Below are 9,761 nucleotides of genomic sequence, written 5' to 3' on the forward strand. Positions count from 1 at the left end.
ATGTAATTAAGTTAAAATGAGAGAGTTAGGGCAGGCCCCAAACCAGTACGACTGACGTCCTTAATAGAAGAGGATCTAAGGACCCAGACGCGCACACAGGCCAAAGGGCGACCAGGTGGGAGGACGTAGCAGGAAGGCTGCCACCTACAAGCCAAGGAGAGAGACCTAAGGAGAAACCAACCTTGCCAACAGCTTAATCTCAGACTTTCAGCCTCCAGAACTGTGAGAAAATATATTTCTGTCATGTAAGCCACCCAGTGTGTGGCATTTTGTCATGGCAACCCAAGCAAACTAATGCAGCAGCTCAGTGATTTCTGTAATGGGCTCCGGTTACCAAACGTCAGCCACTGTTGAGTTCATAATCACAATCGCAGGGTCTCCTTCCCACCTGGGCCCTCCCCCACACACTCCCCCCACCCCACCCCAGAGAGGGGAAGAGGAGCCTAAGGGATGGTCTTTCTCAGCTGCTTTGGTGTCATCTGGCCCCAGGTACTAGTGACACCAGTTCCAGTCACTGTCAGGGCCTGAGAGAAAAGAGCTGTGTTCTATCTTGGTCTGTCTCAACCTCACTTTCACGGTGCCCACATGTGTGGGAGTTTTCATGCAGGTGACATGGCTGGTTCAGCTTCACCCCACCCAGCTCTCTGACATGCAGACCCCTGCACCTGCCCAGATGCGGCCATGCCTCTGTTTGACCCCCGGCCCTTTTGCCAGGCGGACGTTGCTTTGATCGGTTGTGTAGCCACCAGGGCAGCCTGGTTGGCGCTTCCTTGTCATGCTCACCAAGACCAGTGGTGCCTCCACCTTTGGAAATCTCCCGATGAAAAGTGGGCACTGGTGTCCAAATCCCCCCTCCGCCCCAATGTTCAGGGCGCAGAGGTCCTGGAACCCCCTTTCTCCAAGGGCAAGAGAAGGGAGCAAGATGGGAAAAGGTCGATCCTAACACTCTGTGTTAGCCTTGATTCTGAATAAGACAGCTCTTAATTCTATATTTTCTGATGGGAAGGCTGCCAAATCTGCACAGGTTTTCCAAAACGTGAGCCTCTCCAGCTCTGAGCCAGGCTTTGGGGAATCCATAATCCTGCCTTTATTAACAGCTGAGCCCATTAGCTAGAGTTGGAAGATGAGTGAGAAAGGATTTCAATCTGTGCTCTAAGCTTCATGGTCTATTGTTAATCATTGAACAGTGATGTACTGGCCGTCCTCTGGGTGCTAAGCTTGTCCTGAGTGGGATGTACAACCAGCCATCGTCCCCACTCTCAGGAGCTTTGTCGCAGTCGTGGGGAACCTGTCACCCTGGAAAGATAGTGGTGTCTGGAAGTGCTGGCAGGAAGGCCTGAGGCTACCCAAAGTCTGGAATTGGGGGTCAAAGGCCAAAACTCAGAGAGCGGAGTTTTTCAACCTCAGCATTGTGGACATTTTGGACCAGATAATTCTCTGTTTTGCAGAGCTGTCCTGTGTATTGTAAGATATTTACCCACCTCCCTGGCCATTACCCACTAGATATAGTAACACTCACCCACCTCCAGCTGTGACAACCAAAAATGTCTCAAACATTACCGACTGTCCCCTGGGGGCCAAATCACCCCACTGAGGTAAAATCATTACAAAACTGAGGGGTACGATCAGAGACGGAGAAGGGGGCACAAGAAGATGAGAGACAGCTGGCTCCACCCTAAGGAGCCAGGCAGGTGATGCATGGGACACACTGCTCACTGCAGGTGACAATACTCCAGCTCCTCCATGAAGCTGGCCTGAAGCTTGGTCTGATGAGCTTGCAATTAGAAGGAAGACAAACAACCTCTAAGGAAGAATAAAGAAGTTTTTAGAATCTGTTGAAAAATGAAGAAAAAAAAGGTGAAAAACCAATAAATTAGAGCAATGTTAGGCTGAAGGGCGACAACAATCTGGGAAAGAATTTTTGTGTCTGCATACAAAGGAAGAGACATATACACTGTCACCCATAAGTTTCCGAATCAAAAGGGGAAAGGCAGTTGTAGACGATTACAAATGTCCTTTGGCAGCATTATTTTGAACAGCTGTGTGCAAAACTTTGGGGTATTGGGCAAACCTGGAAAACAGAACACGGAACCAGATTTTCAACTGGGGGAAAATTGACAGGGAAACAACCACACACACACACACACAAGAAAATAAATAACAGCTATGATTTATTGAATACCTAAGTGCCAGCATCTTTACTAATTGGTTTTGTTTAATCTTCATGACTAGTTTACCAAGGTTTACAAATAAAGAAATCAAGATTCGGAAGGAATAAGTATTTTTCCCAAGTCTCTAAGCTGGAAGCAAATAACACAGGATTTAAACCTAGGTCAGCTTGACCCCAAGGCCCATGCTTTTCCACTCTACCATGCTGTTCCAGGCAGAATAAATATAATAGAAGCATTTTAATACACTGTCCACTTCAACAACTTTCCGGATTAACAGACATCTTTGGGTTCCTCTGTGGAGCATACTGACAGATGCCCACAGCCCTGTAATGATCAAGGCCAGGTCCCTCACTATCACCCCCAACAGTCGAGTTGGATGCTTACCAAGAGTCAGATGTATTTGTTCCCAAAACAGATTTAGGTCTAGTTTTACCTATTTACCAGTTATTAAAATTGTACAATTTAATTAAGTACCATGTAAACTGATTTAAAAAATGAGTTGAAAAGGAAAAAAAGGTTTTTTTAATAAAAACTGAATGGAATGCTTTACAAAGACTCAATAAAGGTGAGCCACTGAAAGTAATCACTTAGATGTCAGCAAAAGAAATATAAGATTGATTGAGAAAATAATTGAAAAATTAAAGTCTCGATTGCTGTGCAGGTGTCTTTAAGTTCCCACTCCACTTCAGAGAACCGAAAATGGAAATAGAGAGATAAAGCATCATGAGCGTGGTGATGGGTAGCTCCAGTAACATCTGGCTCTTTATCTAAGAAGTATTGCATGCGTACGCACTTGCACATTTTAAGTTAAAATGCATTGTTTAAGGTAAGCACGAATATTTTATTCTGACTCCAACTTTTTTTTGATCACATGGAGTAAAAAGACTAAGACTTTTAGTGTTCTTAGCACTAAAAGAATAAATATCTTCCTGAGCACACTCTAGAAGTCGTTGTTACACGTTCAGTCTGCTGGCACACGAAGCTCTTGGCTGTATAAATTCTGGGGTCCTGTGGTGTCCTCAGTCTGAGACGTCTTCCACCTGGGCAATGACGCTCACGTGCAGACTGCGGCTACTCCATCTTCTTCCCCTCCCCGCCCCCACAGCTTTATCGAGGTATAATTGACAATTAAAATTGTAAGATAGTGAATAAATAAATAAATGTCTCGTCTTTGGATGTAATATCTATTTTTGTTAAAATTTGAGCGACAGAGTGGTCTCCAGAGCCAGGGGACAAAGAGTCTGCTTCCAACAACCACCAGGCCAGGCGATAGTAGTCAAGTGAGGTCCCCCCAACACACTGCCCTCACAGGCCGCCACCATGGATAGTAACCCTGCCCCTCCTCCTCCCGCAGCTCACCCCTGGAGAAGTCGGGAGCCATGGTGTAGCCTGCTAACAGGGGAGGAGCAGGAGATCAAGGCAGGAAAGTGGGAGCCGCCACCCAGCTCCCCACTGCTTTCTCCCACCTTGGGCTGCTAGCCTGCTGTAGGCCTGTGCTGAAGTCTCGACTTTAAATCAGAGTCAGAGTTTTATTAAATAGACCGGGCATTTAAGATTGAGCCTGTGTTCTGACTTAAGGTGGCTATGTGACCTTTTATTACCTAAGAATTAAAAAAAAAAAAAAAAGGTAATGGGACCAGCATTTTAGTCCAGGGCAAAGAAAAAACAAGCCCATCAGACCGATGTAATGACACAGTGGACATCAGAAGGGAAGTCACATAATGATCACATCCCATGGTCCATGAATCATTGTTACTCAATGCGATGGTTACTTAATGTGCTATAACACATCGGTACAAGGTCTACCAGAACATTTTCCTTATTTCTGGTACTTGAGTGGCACTCCACTGGATTTCTAGTACTAATTTGGTTTTTCTCCCCATGAGTCATTTCAGGGGATTTTAGAGCTTATGCCACCGTTTTGCCTAGGAGCACCCACACCCAATCAGACCACATGTGACCCTTAAAGTTTGAAAGTAGTAAGCAAAATAACAACTTAGATTCTTCTAGACAGTTCCTGGTGTCCTGGGTTGTTTTTAAACATTTTTTGAAATTCTTTTCGACAAGGGTTAAGAGTAATGCCAGCTGCTTTGACAGATAAAGCCCGTCTTCTCCAGGGTTTACACTCCGTCACAGCCCAGCGTGCTTGTTCCCCACCTTTCTCTCCATCTGCTGGCAGGTGGGAAAGAGAATGAGAAACGCTGTTTGGGGCCCAGCTTGGACATGCCATACATCCCACCTGCTCACGTGCCGTTATCTGGGACTCAGCCATGTGGCCACATCTGACGGCAAGAGAAATGGGACCACGTAGCTCACCTCTGTGACCAGGAAGAAGAAGAAATGGGCTTGGTGAGTATTTAACAAGTCCAATCACGAAAATATATATATGTACCTATTAAGGATTTTATAACTGGTAATTGTAATAAATGTTAAGACACAAATTAATATCCACAAGATACCAAGAAATGGGATGACATAATTCTATTAGTTATGTAGGGGAGGAAAATTTTTCTCTGCAATTCTAGGTTCTTTTGATGGGTCTAATAGTTAAATTGAGATAAGACAGATTAACAGAAAAAAATATAATTTCTTTCATATGGGACCCCAAAAGATATGAGACTCAAGGGCAAGGTGGGCAGTTGAGACTGAAGTGCCATCCTGAGCTCAGGAGTGGGATGTGGCCTCAGGCTTCAAAGAGGAAGAGGGCGATTCGCAGGCTGTAGAGGAGCAGGTGTTTGGTAACCGGATGTTTGCCCTGACCTGCAGCTAAGGCTTTTGGATAAAGAGTTATCTCTGGTCATAGCTCTCTTTCTGAGCTAGACCCCATACAGAATTCCTTTCGGGAAGGTAAGAGAGAGGTAAATGTTTTTCTGGAGTCTGCTGCGTCTTGATTGACTTTAGCTCAAAATAATCTAGATGCCAAAGTGGCACATTTTGGGGTGGCATATTCTGCTCCCCTTCAGTCACTTCCAAAAGAATTTAGAAATGCAATAAATGCATACTCTAGCTCAGCGCCTAACGGCCAATCGGTATGATTGATATTTGGTCAAAGACAAATAGCACCATTACAGAACGAACTTTAAAAATGTAAGAATAAATCTGAAGTTTAATTCAAAAGAAATAAAATGATTCTCTTTTTAAGACATTCAGTAGTAGTAGTTCAGATTTAAGTTAATTTTAAACATGACGTTATAATAATTTCTCAGCGTGTCAGCTGCTAGATTACTACTGAGGTCATTGCTGTACTTTACAATGCAACTCCAGCTTTTCCAAAGGCCAAGGCTAAAGCCTCGCATGTAGTAAATTTTGGAAAATGCTCAGATCAAAGTCATACCATGGTTTAGCCTTCAAAAATGCATTAAATATTTATCATCGCTTTAATGCCTCCTAGTGAGATCCCTATACAGAACAAGCACATTTATTGGCTGGCAATTATCCTATATATTTGCTTGTTCCTTATTTTCAAGGTCAGAGGCCCTGAAACGCTTCTTGGACCTCACCAGTCCTTTTCGGGGGGTGGATCCCCTTCTCGCAGCTGGGCTTCCTCTGGGGGTCCTACTCGGATAGCATTAGCCAATGCCACCACAGGGCCCCTCCTCCATCTCGCATCACTTGCACCTCTAGGCTCCCCCAGGACTGAGCCCCGCTCAGAGAATGGGCCTCTGGAAATTTCCATTTGCCTACACACATCTATGTTTTCCTTGCCTGCTAGACAAGGACTTGGACAGCCCGGTTTTACTAATAAGAAAGACTCTGCGGCCACCTCAGCCCCTTTTTGCTTGCCTCCTACCCAGACCTGCCCTCGTTACCATTTGACCATTCCTCTGTCTGGGCAGAGGCTCTACTCAAACCTCTTGGATCGTTTGACTACATGGAGCATTTAGTTCCTAGAACCAAGAAAAAAAATCCCCCTCCCCTGTGTCTAAGCTGTCTGTCTCTTATTGAGAGGAAGACTCGTTATTCAGTTCAAGGGTCTATGGGCATAATGTAAAGATGTCACAAATTGGGGACACTTATGCTTATCGCGACATCAGTCTGATGAGATGAAACATACTTTAAGTCTCATTCTCTGCAGCAGTAGTACCGTTACTTTGCTAAAGGTCTAGTATTGCTTATGTCCCTCCGGGAAGCCTGTTGTGTAGGTCTAAGAGAGTTAGGCTGTGAAATAAGTTCGATCCTCCAGGTCGAGGCTTTGCTCCTTCTTATCTGCTGCCATTTAACTTCTCTGAGCCTCAGCTGTCTCGTCTATCAAATTGGACCAATACAAGCCCTCTCTTCCTGAACCTTCATACGCTGCTGGTAGGACTGCAAATTGGTACAGCCGCTATGGAAAACGGTATGGAGGTTCCTCAAAAAACTAATCTACCATATGATCCAGCAATCCCTCTACTGGGCATTTACCCCGAAGACTTAAAAAATCATATCCATAAAGATATTTGCACACCGATGTTCATAGCAGCACAGCCATTTGCGACAACATGGATGGACCTCGAGATAATCATGCTAAGCGAAATAAGCCAGATAGAAAAAGTTGAAAATCCCATGATATCACTTATATGTGGGCTATAAACCTAAAAGCAACAAAGGAACAGGACAGATAAACAGAGACTCAGGGACATGGACTATAGGCTGGTGGTTACCAGAGGGTAGGAGGTGAGGGAAGAGGGGGGAGGTAGATGGGGTAAAGAGGGTCAAATATAGGGGGTAGAGGGAGGGCGAAGTGGGTAAAGGGGATCAAATATGTGGTAGTTGAAGGAAACTGGACTTTGGGTGGTAAACACACAATAGAATATATAGATGTTAAATTATCATGTACACCTGAAAATGATATAATTGTGTTAACCAATGTTACCCCAATAAACTTAATTAAAATCAAACAAACAAACAAGCCCTCCCTTCCCTAGATGCCTGGTTGTGAAGACTGATGACACAATGCAGGTAAAGCATCTAGTGAAGTGTTAGCCCTCGTTTCCCCCTCTCTGTCTAGCCCCATATTCTTCTTCCTCTCCGGAAGCCCAAGGAGACCTCAGACTTCTCTGAGGCCTCCACTGGGTGACAGTCTCATACAGATGTTTCTTTCCTCAACAATGAGGAACAAGCCCGGCCTTCATCTGAAACATTCTAGCACATTCCGTTTGGGCTTCATCAGTCCCTTTTCCTGACAGTGCACCCACTTCCCTCCCTTTTCTGGGCAGGAAGAGCCCACACTGACCCGTCTTTGACCCCGGACTGGAAGCGCAACATTTAGATTTGGGGCTTTTGTTCCATCACTAGGTGGCGCTCTTTCCCAGAGGACCATTAAGCGCTTTCTTTCTGTTTTGCAATTCGTTGAAAATGTGTACCAAATGTCTCCGATTCAGGGTACGCAGATCACCAGTGCTTTGACCGGAAGCCTATGCTGGAGTGGATGGGGGTGTCGGCAGGACAGAGTGGTTGCTGTCTAAGGTTTTGCCTCGCTGGGCTGCCCCTTCCCTGGTCCTTTGGTTAGAGGAACCAGGCTTTTGTTGGGGTGCGTGTTTTGTCTGTGCTTGCTGGCAGTTCCAGATGGCCAGCTTCTTGGGTTTATGAAGCAAAAAGAAAGCCCAAAGGGCTCACCTCGCCTCTGTCTAGTGTGCCTTCTTGTGCTTGTTTTATAATGTCCGGGATTTTTAGTGGCGCTTAATGAGAGGAACATGGGATATGATGCCCACTCCATTTTCCCAGAAATGGAACCTCCCAGAATTGTATTAGAAACGGCTTGCTTGCTGTGTGAAAGCAGGTTTGGGTGGGTGGCAGGGGACTAACTAGAAGGCTGTTACAGCAGTCCACAGGCAAAGATAAAGACCTGGATGTGGCTGCTAGCACTGGACACAGATGAATGGGATACAGAAAATATTTAGGCAGTTAATGAAGGCAAGAAAGAGCAACGGGCATAAGTCTTGTGTTCTCCCTAACAGGTGTCTGTAGCAGGCGGTCATCGCGGCCAGCAGCAGAACTCCCTGAAGCTCAGGGTTCTTCTCTACAGAGGCACAGAGGTGAGGCTTGTTCAGAGTGAAACAGGCACGTGGCTTTTAGATGGACTGTCTCCTGAGCTCGTGGGTCTTTAATTTATGGGAAATAAAGAGCTGTCCTTTTTAAAAATTAGAAGCAGTTTCACTGAGTGTTCGACCCAACAAGACTTATCTGTTGCACCCGCAGGTTAAACACAGTTAGCAAGCAGCAGAGGCAAACAGAAGAATATTCTGAAAAGTTCGGAAAATAAGGCTGTCCAAGCCCCTTACATTTTTAATCTATCTAGGTCTATGTCTTATAGAGCTTGGTTTTCTGGAAGTGAATAATGGTGTTTAAATGTCTGCTTTATCACATCACTGAACAATGAGAGCTGTAATCATAACATAATGTAAAAGCAACAAGAATAAAGCCAACTGCCACAAGGAGAACAATTACTTTTGATTCGTGGGTTCGGTAAAGGAAACCAATTCATATCTTGAGACTTCAAATATTCAACTCTCTGCAGGTGAATTGCTTTATTATATTTTTCTTCCAGAGAAAAACCTAGCTTTGTTGGTACTTTTCCATTTTCTTTAACTGGTTTATCATGTAAATGCCCTTTTTCTCTAACTGTGTAAGCCATAATGTGTTTGGTCATGGGTAACAGGAACCGCGAGGGTGGTGGTTTAAAGCATAAGGACATTCCCATTTTACTTCACAGGGAGCTCAGCAACTGGCCATTCCTGGGTTAGTTTGGAAGCTTAACGATGTCATCCAGGATTTAGGGACTTCCACCCTCCACTCTGCATTCTCACCTTCTGTTTTCCCACTTAGTGCCTCATGGTCATAAGGCAGTGTCTATAAACGCTTTCTCAGAAACCTCGGGAGGTTTTCTCTGGTCCTGGCCAGAACTGGTCAACTGGCCAATTCTATCTCGAAGACTGGATGTCACTGTGTGGTAAAGAAGGCCACAGCGCCCACTATTGACCAGTGGTTATCATCACAGGTGTCCTACCCATCCAGGGGTGTTAGAAATACAGAGGGCATTTTTGGTCGTCATACAAACAGAGGTGTTATTGTGGCATTTAGAGGGTTGGTCTAGGGATGCTAAATGTCCTAAAAGGCACAGAATACTTTTCCACACACAAAAAGATTCATCCTACCCAAAAACCAATACCACTCCTGTTAAGACACATGGGCTTAGATCACCCATCATTCATCTCCTGGGCTGGAGATGTTCTGACTCAAATACAACTAGGGGCCCATCAGCCGGAAGGGGAACACAGCTCTAGCGGAGTGTGCTGTGTACACGCTGGTGGAAGCTGGAAGGAGCACAGCGATGTGCAGGCACGGTGGCACACTGGATCCTTTTCAGAAAGCGCTGGTATTTGCACTGAATAAGGGACAAGGAAAAAAACTATAGAAATCAAGATACAGAAATTGTCTCCAAGGGCTGTCTTTATTTGTCCTGATGAAGGGATTTCCCAGTAACTGGACAAACCTGTGTCTGAGAAGTGACTCCAAGCTCCCCACACTTCTATTGTCTCTGCTCTCTGCTCCCACCAAGGATTCAGAATGATTAAAACCCAACTATACAGCCACATTGCGGCGGGGCGGGGG

This window comes from Pteropus alecto, unplaced genomic scaffold (assembly GCF_000325575.1).
Source record: "Pteropus alecto unplaced genomic scaffold, ASM32557v1 scaffold195, whole genome shotgun sequence".
In the NCBI taxonomy this organism is placed as follows: domain Eukaryota; kingdom Metazoa; phylum Chordata; class Mammalia; order Chiroptera; family Pteropodidae; genus Pteropus; species Pteropus alecto.